General features: G+C 39.6%; 1 long non-coding RNA gene across 3 annotated transcripts in view; it reads left to right on the top strand.

Annotated features, from left to right (window-relative positions):
• Positions 1-1603: 1603 nt before the first annotated feature.
• LOC118904869 overlaps positions 1604-11978 on the top strand; it is an 87319-nt gene continuing 76944 nt past the window's right edge. For all 3 annotated transcript variants that reach the window (XR_005022111.1, XR_005022110.1, XR_005022112.1), the window contains exon 1: positions 1604-2140. This is a non-coding gene — a long non-coding RNA (uncharacterized LOC118904869). The remainder of the gene's footprint in view (positions 2141-11978) is intronic.

Raw genomic sequence — 11978 nt, 5'->3', positions numbered from 1 at the left:
TTACTACTTAAAATTGAAGCAAGCAGGCCCATAGCAAGCCGAAGTGGTTATTAAGTTTAGCTCTGTCTACAAAACTTACATAGTTATACAATAGTCTTGAATACATTTTGACAATTCCAGAAGTCATATTTTTAAAAAGAATATTAATAAGACAGACTTTGACCACAGAGGAACAACCTCTAACCTTTAACCCTGCTGTTAAAGGGTCTGAAAATTATGTATTTGAAAAATAATGGAAAGAACCATGAATACACTAAGCCTTTGTCACTCAAGGTATCTCAATGGTAAAACCTCCTCATGGCTTTAAAAATTGCACTGGTCACTGGACATAACTTTCATGTGCAATATGCTTTAAAAATTAGTTTTATTAAAATAGTATATAATTGTTTAAACTTTCTATTTATTTATTTATTTTTTATTTTTGACTGTGTTGGGTCTTTGTTTCTGTGCGAGGGCTTTCTCTAGTTGCGGCGAGTGGGGGCCACTCTTCATCGCGGTGCGCGGGCCTCTCACTATCGCGGCCTCTCTTGTTACGGAGCACAGGCTCCAGACGCGCAGGCTCAGTAGTTGTGGCTCACGGGCCCAGTTGCTCCGCGGCATGTTCGAGCCTTCCCAGGGCTCGAACCCGTTTGCCCTGAATTGGCAGGCAGATTCTCAACCACTGCGCCACCAGGGAAGCCCCCTAAACTTTCTAAAATACAGAAAAACAATTAAACAGACATTTGTTCTATTATTTAACAAGGTATTGTGCTAGGTGCTGGGTGTTTTGGCTTAGCTTTGAATGCGAAGCATTTGAGGGGTTGTCAGGATAGTCATAATAATAGCAGGCAATTAGATATTCTGACCTGAATTGGAACAGAAGGATTGGGGCTGAATGTGAACAAATGTGGATGTCATTTAGGTAGAAGTTATGATTAATCACAATGAGATGGAAAAGGGCCCAGGAACAGAATTAGGGTATTGAGGTTGCCTCAATATAGAATCTATATTCTAAGGGGAGCTAAATCTCCAAGTCCTGCTTACCCCACTCTACTCCCCTAACTTAGCCTGACACTGGTGACTAGTCATTTTTGGTTGAGGATGAGAGTGGATGTGGCATCATTCTTCCCCGGCAGCCTTTGTGCACATGTGTATATGAATGTGTGTGTGTGTGTGTGTGTGCATATTAGTAGATGGGAAAGCGGTATGTTTCCCTGAGAAGAAAACTGTTAAAATGTGTCAGGAAAGTAGAAGTTATACAGTAAGAACCAGAAAAGTAGAGTGTCGTTATTGACACCAAGGGTGAAGAAAATTTCAAAAGCAGAGAGTGATCAGTCATGTCAGATGGTATAGAGAGAAAAATAAGAATGTAAAAAAGCAATTGACTTGGATAATTAGCTTATTGGAGTCATTCTGAAAAACAAGATGTAGTAGAGTGTTAGGGGAAGATCCTATTTTCAAAGCGCTGGAAAATAAACTGAAGTGGGTGGTGTTATAAGTGAAGTCTCTGAGCATAGCCTCTTATTTTTAGAAGTTCCCTCTTAAAGGGAAGAGATTAGATAGTAGTTTAATGCAGAAGCAGGATCAAGGGAGGGATTTATTTTAGGGTAGGAGATATAGAAACATGTTTGTAATCAGAAGGGAAGAAACAAGAGGAAAGTGAAGGATTGAAGATGAAGGAACAAGGATGACTGATGGAGTGAAGTCCCAGAGGACGGAAGGATGAAAGGCATCAAGATAACAAGTGGAACAATTATTTTACAAAAAGACAAAATAATTCCTCCTCTGAGACAGGACTAAAGGAGGAAAGTATAGGTACTGACCCAGAGAAAATCAGAGGCAAAGAGGAAGATAATTAAAGTGGCCGTTCCCCTGAATCTCATGGAAATGCACTCAGGGTTTGGTTGTCTCCAGTCTAGGCAGAAGGAGATATTATTGGCTTGTAGAACTGTGGGTTTGTTGTGAATTATAATTAAGTCATGTCAGCATGAGGCTGTAATTTCTATTACTACATAAGGCAATAGTTTTGCTACTGAGACCTAATGACCAGGTCCAGGCTGGGAAGTACTGCTGGGATAGCACTGGGGAAGTCCTCCCTGACCTGCACTTGCATTGCCGGGCTCAGCATTCTCCATTTATGCCTGTTCTCCTTTGACTTTCCGTGAGTAGTTCTGACCGTGGTCTTCTAAGGCAACTATTGCTTTTCTTTAAAGGCAGCAGTATTTGAACACTTTTTAGAGGCTGCTGGGATAGGTAAGTATTTAGCTTGAGAACATACCTAGAAATGTAAAGAAAAAATAAAATACAACTGGAACAAGCTGAGTTGAAATTAATTTGTGCTTTAATGATAAAGCTGAGGAAGGTAGAGCTATTATGTTCTATTTGGTAAATATTGGGTATTGGTGAATAAATTAGAAGCTTGTGTTTGTATCAGAAGTCAGAAAAGATTGTCAAACCAAATCATAGGCCCATGCTAATAAACCAACCAATTCTTAGGTTCGCTTCTTGATTTTTACCTTTTCATATTATGCAACAGTTAATCATCGAAATATTTTAAATTTCACTTTGGATTAATTCAGATCCCCTGCAATCTATATCTTATTCCAAAATCAGTTTTACTGGAATATGATTTGGTATTTTGCAATGAGACACCAGGGAGAGATTGTATAAAACGTTCTCTTTTTATCTCTAGTAGGAATGTTGCTGAAGGTATTATTTACCACAGCAAGCAGTGTCTCCTTTATGCATACCTAGGGGAGTAATTTTTCTTTGGCTTCAGGGCCTAAGTTCAATTTTTTCTGAGCAACTGGAACATTTTGATTCTATGGGCATCGGAGATATTATAATTGGTTGTGATTCCTTTTTTGCTTTGGCTGTGTATCAACTTAGAATGTTTTTAGCCACAATTACTTACAATAGCTTAAGTAGGTTTTTCTTTTTCTTTTTACATAGCAAGAAGCCTGAAAATAAGTAACTGCTGGGATTGGCTCAGGATCTCATCTGGGAACCAGTGTCTCTGAATTTCCTTCAGACACTGGATGAACTACATCTCTAGCTGTAGTTCTCAAACGTTGTTGTGCACTGGAATCATCTAAAGGGCTGATAAAGCAGACAGAGGCCCAGGCTCCTTTAAGAATAGAGCCTAGGCCTTTTATGTGGTCACTAAGTTCCTCAGGTGATTCTAATATTGACCAAAGCTTGAGAACCACTGCTCTAGCGGAAGGGAGAAACAGGCAAAATTCACTCCTTTCAACAGGCTCTGTCTTCTTAGCTAGAAAAAAAAAAATTTCAGAGTCAATCCAGCTTACCTCCTCTAAGGAAAGCTGGGGAAGGACCTAACTTTTCAGAGATCAGAGAACTCTGTCTGCTACCAAACCCAAAATTTGGTGTTAAGGAAGAAGCAAGTTGTTGGATGGGCAAAGGACAGTAGTTTGGGGCCAGAATTGCTAGTTATTATACAGGAACTTATTTTATATGTCTTTGTTTGGTAACTTTATTCTGAATTAGTTTTGCTTTCCTATGCCTCTCTGATATTTCTATTAAAAATTAGTTGTATGAACTTATGTGATCTATCAAATTGTTTTTGAAATATGTGAGTATGGCGATTATGATAAAATTCTTGTACCCTATGTTCAAGGATCACTACTTTCCTCGTTATCAACAAAAGGATCCAGGGGCGGGGATTTTCTTCTGCTTAGTTGCCTCGGGGCTGTAACGAGGAGAATGCTTGCATACTCCATTTTCTACTTTCATGCTCTTTGTCAGGAAGCAGGCTGACTGGGTGATTCATAGAATCAAAGTTAAGCTGAGACGCCACCTTGATTAGGTACAACTTGGGATTTGCCTCTCCTGGCAATTTTCTTTTAGCCTAAGTGTGAACCCTGGTTATTTTTTGACATGTCATGGCTCCAGCTCATTAGATCATAATACTCACTATGCGGCAGGATCACCTGAAAAATACTGATGCCATGTCCTATCTGGATCGGAGGTGGGGCCCAGGCAGCCATGTTTTTACTTAAAAGTTCCCCAAGTGACCCTAATGTGCAGTTAGGGTTGCAGAACTACTGCTCTGGCTGATAGGCTGTCTGACCTAACCCTGTCTTCTGTGCTCTCTCTCTGTTTTCTTTCATCTGATTCTATTCCTGATTTCAATTTCTGTCTCTAAGGATCTCTGTCCTTCTGTTCCCAGGTGGTAACCTGGCTTCAGTTGAGACTGCTCTCTGAGTTCCATTTTGGTTTCCTTGAGCCTAGACTGCATATTTTAATTAACCTGCTGTAGCATTTCAGCAGCAAAGGCTGAGTTCCTTTCTCTGATTCTCAGTAGAATGCCAACTCATCCCGCTGACAACCAAAAAGTATGGGGAAATCCTGGGACTAACAAAGTGGACACAGGGAGGCAACTTGACTCTGCATAGGATAAGTAGAGTTCCATGTTCAGGAAGCTTTCAGTTCTTAGTTCCATCTAATTTCAACTCCAAGTCGGTTAGATTCTCCAGCAGCACCTCGTGAACCTTCTCTCCCAAGTAGGCTCTTGAGACTCTGAGCTGGCGGCTCTCTCCTGTGACTTTTTCCACTCAGAAGTCCTAACAACAACTCTGCTCTCCCTCTACGGATCTCCAGTAGATTACTTTTTCATTCTGATCCTTTTGCTGATTTAATCTTTACCCCCCAGATTAATTTCTTTTTTGAATTTCAAACCTTCTTCCTCATCATTTCCCTTCGTATTCTCAGCCCTCTAGTTATATCCTGTATACCAAGTTACCAGAAAACACGAAATATGCCCCAAATGTAGGTAATAAAATGTGGCTAAATACCCAGCTTTTGAGTTGGGCAGCTCAGGCGTAAATCCTCAATCTGTACCTTCCAAGTTTGTTTCTTCACCTGCAAATGGAGTAATAATATCTAACTTGTAGGACTGTTGGCAGAAGAAAACAAGATAATGCATATAAATCTTAGAGGATTTCCTGGCACATAAGTGCTCAAAAACTGTTGGGTGTTTGCCACATAAGCTGAGATGGAATTTGGCTCAAATGCATTTACTGGGGTTCAAGACCTATGAAAGTAAGCAGGGAACAGGGTTTGGCAGAGGAAGTAGTTCAACTGAGATGTTGGCCTTGATGAGTTTTCAAGTGAATAATTGTGTGACAGACTTGTTTTGTGTGACCCTCACCTGTCAATCACCAGCCGTGGGCTGCCTCAGAAAGCTCGTGGCGTTGGGTGCCATGGCTCTGTACACAGTAGGAGGCAACTGTGAAGAAGCTGACGTCTGGCAGCTGTTTACTGACCACACTCCTAAGCGGTTCTGTGTGGCAAGTTCTGTCATAATGGGGCATCTGGGCAGTCCTCTCTGTACCTACCACAGTTTTTGTTTCTGTATCACTCCTCTGGTTTGCAGGTGTAAAGTGCACAGGTCTGACATGTACCTAGCCAAGATGAGGTAGTTATTCCTCACATTGCCTATATTTAGAAATAATGTACTCTCTGAGATTCCTTATCAACAAATCTGTGTACAAACAAGGCATTCTAGAAGCCTGATGCATGCATAATTTCAGGTTCTTAGATTCCTAGGCTAAAGTCTAGGTTTTATTATCACAAACGAGAAGAGAGAAAATAAAGGAAGTACAAATAAAGTGGGAAAGGAGTAATTTTAAATGTGTGTCAATCGTCAGGACTTTGTCTGAGGCAGTACCTGGAGATTCTGCTAACAACCTGCCGGCCAATAACAGCATTTGTGCACAGAGCTCCTGGGAATCCACTTTCCAAAATCGCTCAGGCGACCACTTCATAATTTATAAAAGGACTAGTTTCAATAGCCTGCAAGACATTTTAGAAGAGAAAGCTGATCATCGATTTGCTGCTTATTTTATAAAGTGACTAAAATTCAAATTCGATTTACTTAAAATGGTTGTCCCAGTCCTAATAAATGTTTAAATTTCTCAGGTGCTGGGCTCCTTGTCTTCATTCTTTAGTCTGAGCTCAGTAGGGACTTCATTAATCCCTGAGGAAAGATACACTAAAAAGGATTTTCAGTAAATTTGGGTAAATGTTTTCCAGATCCCTTTGGCCAGGAGGGTGGTAAATATAGAGCGTGACCAGACCGCTACGGAGCCTCATGAGTGGGGGATGGGAGACCGTTAGACTCCGGACCATCTACAGGAGGACCACGGCCCTGGGGTTCTCTGTGATAGCTCCTTAGTGCATTCTGAAATCATTCTAGTCAAGCAGGAAATGCAGCATTGTGGACGAATTCTGTCTACAATCATCTGAAACATGGAATTAGATCCTTATTTTCTACTCAAAGGCAGTGGAGTTTAGCAGCAAAGAGTACAATTCTTGTTGTAACAGAAAAATAGGTTTAAATCTTGCTACTGAAAGAGTGGCTGTGGAACTTTAGGCAAATTGCTTTGCTTCTCTAAAATCTAATTTTCTTATCTTAAAAATGAGGATAATAATCCCTAACAATAGGGTATCAGCGTCTATTGTAGTGTTTAGTACACTAAATATCCAACAAATGGCAAGTGATGTCAACATCATCCTCACTGTCATCTCTTGCCTTTCACTCCAGCAATGTTCAAGAGAAGACTCATTTTTCTCTTAAATGCATTTTATGTTTTGACACTTATTGGCTTTGACTCTTTTTCCTTTGTGAAAGTCACACCTTTGTCATTCCCAGCATAGTTTCTTTCTCTTTTTTTTTAACATCTTTATTGGAGTATAATTGCTTTACAATGGTGTGTTAGTTTCTGCTGTATAACAAAGTGAATCAGCTATATGTATGCATATATCCCCATATCCCCTCCCTCTTGCGTCTCCCTCCCTCCCACCCTCCCTATCCCACCCCTCTAGGTGGTCACAAAGCACCGAGCTGATCTCCCTGCACTATGCAGCTCCTTCCCACTAGCTATCTGTTTTACATTTGGTAGTGTGCATATGTCATGGGGAGGGGGAAAGGTAAGCTGGGACAGCGTAGTCTCTTATACTCCTGTTTTTTATTGATGGGGAGTTCTGTGATGTGAGTAGCTCTCAGAGTGGGGGCAAAGTGTTTGGGCTATGCTGGTTCTCAGTGACTTCCAAATGATGACACCACTGTCAAGGGTTACTGTTGGACCAAATTATGTTTCTTGGCAATAGCTTTGGTTTCTGCACAATTGGCAAGGTGTTCTTTAAGTTCCCAAAGGCCATGATGTGAAGCCCTAGACATGAAGGAACCTCCACCTGCCTTGGGAGATGTTAGCTCCACCTTGGATGGAGCCACTACTCTGTGGGTTTTATACTAAAGAAAGTCCAATTATTTCTTATACTGTAGAACCATTTTCTAGCCTAAATTTGGGTTGGGACCAACATTAATTCTTTTTACCGCCTCTCCTAGCTTTTTATCTGTATTTTTGCAATTCTCCAAATTTCCCATCCTTGGCAACTGTTCTTGCTTTGTGTACCTTTGAGTTAAAGTAAGGTAGACATATTAATGACTGTGGAGTAAATACTTGTGATACTTGTGGTGGCTGGAAATGGGTTAGACAAATGTGTCAGCTGTAGACACCAGCTTCAAGGACTGTTAACGTGGTCCTAGTGGTTCAGCCATCACACTCTGAGGCCCTCATCACCAGATGGACTAGTACTTCTGTATTCACTGCCTCTCTTCTCTTCTTTGCCCCCCTGTTAATATTATCTCAGTTCAGAATAGCTTTAAGATAACATGTTCTAGAATCAGACTGTCTACATTCAAATTCTGGTTTTGCTGCTTATTAGGTTTTAACCTCTTATGGCTCAGTTTACTCATCTCTAAAATAGGGCGATTATAATACCTGACTCGGGGTTATAAGGATCAGGTGAGAGAATAAGTGTAACCTACTTAGGATAATGCCTGGAAAAATAAATGTTGGCTGCTAATATTTATTATTATTATTATTATTACTCACACGATAGGTATCCTAACCAGGTTCCACAGAGATCTGGCCTCTTATGGGTCACCAGCTTATGGAGCAGTCGTCCTCTGGTTCAGGGGGACTTCCCTGGCAGTCCAGTGGTTGGGACTTCGCCTTCCAGCATGGGGGGTGCAGGTTTGATTCCTGGTTGGAGAGCTAGGATCCCACGTGCCTCGTGGCCAAAAAACAAAAACATAAAGCAGAAGCGATGTTGTGACAAATTCAATACAGACTTTAAAAATGGTCCACATCAAAAATAAATCTTAAAAAAAAAAAAAAGCTGAGCTTTAAAAAAAAAAAATTGTCCTCTGGTTCAGGCAAGGAGAACTTTAACCAAAATAAAGAGATGACAAAGCTTAAGGTTATCTGTGTAGCATTATGAAGCATGTCCAAATGAAATCTCTTCCATAAGGTTAAGGAGGGTGGAAAAATACATTGGGGGTAGTGTTTCAACATATGAATTTGGGAGGACACATTCAATCCATCACACCATCTTACCAAGTCCCATGATTTTGTAATCTGATGCAGACCTCCCATTCCTTCCCTCATCTTCTCTATCAGTAGATGTCAATAAAATAAGAGCTCAAGGGATTGAGCCCTTAGTAGAGGGCATAATAAAGTATTAAAGAGAATTGGCAGAATGCACAAAAGGTTACTTTTCAGTGACTTCATTTGGAACAAATTTCCGAGGTCATTACTGACTTGCTACACTGGCAAATGAACAATACAGGTGTTCTCAAAGAGTACTCCTAAGGTGATTTTATTTGGCATAAAGGTTTCTAGGAGTTAAAGAGACTTTGGGGGGAATAAATATATGAATATAAATCAATAGAAAGGAAAAGCACCGATACTACATTAACTAGACACTCTGACCAATTAGCCAGTTCTTCACACATTAGTCTATATTAAAACAAAAAGGTTGTGAGAGGAAAGTGACTCAAAATGTAAAAAAAAAATATGCTTTACCACAATTCCCAAGATATTTAGGAGTAAAGGAGTTGTAATATGGGTTAAGTACCAGTATATGACATTTGATGGTGTCTAAAGATTGAGGTCTGTTGGGCATTTCATTCTAGAATAAGGTCAGTGCTGTCATCTTTACCTGTCATGGCAGTACCAGAAACTGTATCATTGTCTCTATTATTGATTAGATTCCCCTCTATTCCCTCTTTTTCAAACTCAACATGATTAAAATGTCCCCCTCTACTCCTTAATTGAAAACATTCTTAATCTATCTCTTGGATGTCTACGCAGAGACACATGAAAATACAAGATAAAATATAATCTCCCCAACGCACAGAACACAAAGTGACTATTAATGTTGAAGGCATGCATAATTGAAACTTTACCATACAGTATGCAATATTCATGTACATTAAGTAAACCAGTCCTTTAGGAATGCCTGCATGTTTTCTGGACAAAAGAAAGAGGATTCACTTTAATGAGGTCTGAAAAAGTCTATGGAATAATAGTGATATACCATGAAACTTATAACAATAACTGGCTTCTCCCAATAAAGTATGATAAGTCTGCAGTGATTTCATACTCTGATATTTTGATTCTGGCATTTGAGAGAAAGGGGTCTGAATGTCACTGTTAGTGAATAAACAAAGAGTCTCAAAATGCATTATTTCGTGAGTTATAGGAATAAAAACCTAAAGCATCTTTACTGGAATAAGCTTGAACAATAAAATGTGAAATACTCTATAAACATAAACCAAATCTTGAAGGCATGAATATTTTCTCCCTTGTTTACTTTTGCTTTTCTAGATAACAATTCATCTCTGATTTTATATCACTCCAGCTAATAATTAACTTATTTCTGGGTAATGTAACCTGAGAAATGATGGCATGGAGCTGCTAACAATACCTCAGGAAGACATGATAATGATTTCTCCCAGGTGTTTGAGGAAAAAAGAATATAGTAAGGAGGAAGTGGATCTCATAGGCATTGAATGGAAGTGTTGCTTTTAGGCAGAAATAGCATGAATAATTTATTGACTGCATCAGCAGATATATTTAGCTGTGTGCTGTGAAGGTGAGCGCCCAGCCACATGTTCCTCTTGCATCACTGGAGCTCACAGCCACCAGCGTTGAATCACTAGCCTTTCCAAGAGCTATTTTAAAACAGATGTGGTAATTTTTTACCTAACATAGTAACTAAAAAATAATCAAAAGTTTGTGTTGCCTGAATTCATGGGCTTTATCTCAAGGGGGGAAATGCTTCAGTAAAGGGATATGCCATAAAGAAGGTACATTATATTCCTAAAGACTATTTGCTCCGGATAGATTTGAACCTTGCATTGAAATAACCTCCTCTGTGCTTGGCAGTTCTCCAGTGCCCTCTTTCAGTAACCTGTCCCTGGCCTCGCTACAGGTCCATTGGTTCAAGAAACGACAATTATAGTAAGGATTGAAAAGTATGCTCTAGAGGCAACAAGGCCATTGCTACTTTTTCATTCTAAATATATGCTCTTTGATACCATTGCTATCTGTTAGAGGTTGTGTTCCCTAAAAAGATACATTGAAATCCTAACCCCAGGGATCTGTGAATGTGACCTTATTTGGAAATAGTCTTTGCAGATGTAATCAAGTTAAGATAAGGTCATTAGGGTGGACCCTAATCCAGTATGACTAGTGTCCTTATGAAGAAAGGAAAAGAGACCCAGACTCAGACACAGGGAGGGCGCCGTGTGATGATGGAGGCAGGATTGAAGTGATGTTCTACCACCCAAGGAATATCTGAAATTGCCAGCAACACCAGAAGCTAAGAGAAAAGCATGGAACAGATTCTCCCATAGACCCTTCAGAGACAGAATGTTTCTGCTAATACCTTGATTTCAGATTTCTTGCCTCCAGAACTGTGAAGGAATAAATTTCTGTTTTCTAAACCACTCAGTTTGTGGTACTTTGTTACAGTAGTTCTAGGAAGCTAATATGCTATCTAAATTTAGATACTCAGGGTGAGGGGCAACGAGCTAGCCAGTGTACCAAGATAAATTAATTATGCACGATATGGATATTCACCAAGGGTACAAATGTTTCTACACATCCATGAATAAAAAAGCATGTTGCAATGTAGGTTGATCAGGTTTGTCTCAGTTTGTCCAGGAAACCTTGTTTCCATTTACTTTCTAGGCATAATAAATAATAGGCCTCCTTTCATTTTCAAAATACCCCAGTTTGGATGATAAATTATATCACTCTACCTATGTGTACACTATTAAGCACTTAGCAAAAAAATAAAATTTTACCACTTATGTTCAGTGTTTTTGATTTTAAAAAAGTGATTTCTAGCGTCATAGTCAAAATCTCTCCAAAACTGCAGCAAATTGAAGTTTCAAATTCCAAGAGTCTGGATCGCTTTAGCCTTAGTTTACTTTGGGACCCACAAATTTACAGCACTCTTACCTGGGTCACTTTCCTCAGGAAGTAATATTTCAGATTGTTTAAACCAGTCGGAATAAATACAACTCGTCATACCCCCAGGTTGTCGAGGAGAGAGGAAGAGAGGAAGAGAATAGCAAGTAAATTCAAGTGTGGCAGGAGGAATATTTGAACCTACAATTCATTTCAGTTATTGCAGGGTGATTGAGGCCAGCGGTGTGGACACCGAAAAACGGTCAGAGATACAGCCTCTGTTCCTCACTTTGTCATAAATCCTTCCTAACCTTGAATAAATCTGTCTTTGACCTCAGTTTTCCCACTTGGGAACTGAGGGCCATTATAATTGATTTTTAATTTTGTTAATGTTTGTTGGCTAATTAGGGAATGCTGGTAAAATGCCTTCAACAATCTGAAAAGCACTTTGTATGTTCCATGCCTTGATGATGGACCTACATAGAACTTATTCCTCAGTGTTGGAAGGAAAAGGGAATCCCCATTTCTTGTCAGTTCTATGCTTGTTATATTACTAAGTCATACTACCGCTGAAGTGAATAGATATGAAAAATGACTCTACACAAAGTCTATAGATCTTTGTTCACTCTTGTTAGCCTCTCCTATATACTGCTTTCAATTTAAAGTAAAGCAGTTGATGTCATTTTCTTCTAGTAATTACTTTTAGCCTCATCT

This window comes from Balaenoptera musculus, chromosome 12 (assembly GCF_009873245.2).
Source record: "Balaenoptera musculus isolate JJ_BM4_2016_0621 chromosome 12, mBalMus1.pri.v3, whole genome shotgun sequence".
NCBI lineage: Eukaryota > Metazoa > Chordata > Mammalia > Artiodactyla > Balaenopteridae > Balaenoptera > Balaenoptera musculus.
This window is presented reverse-complemented; position numbering and strand designations above follow the sequence as displayed.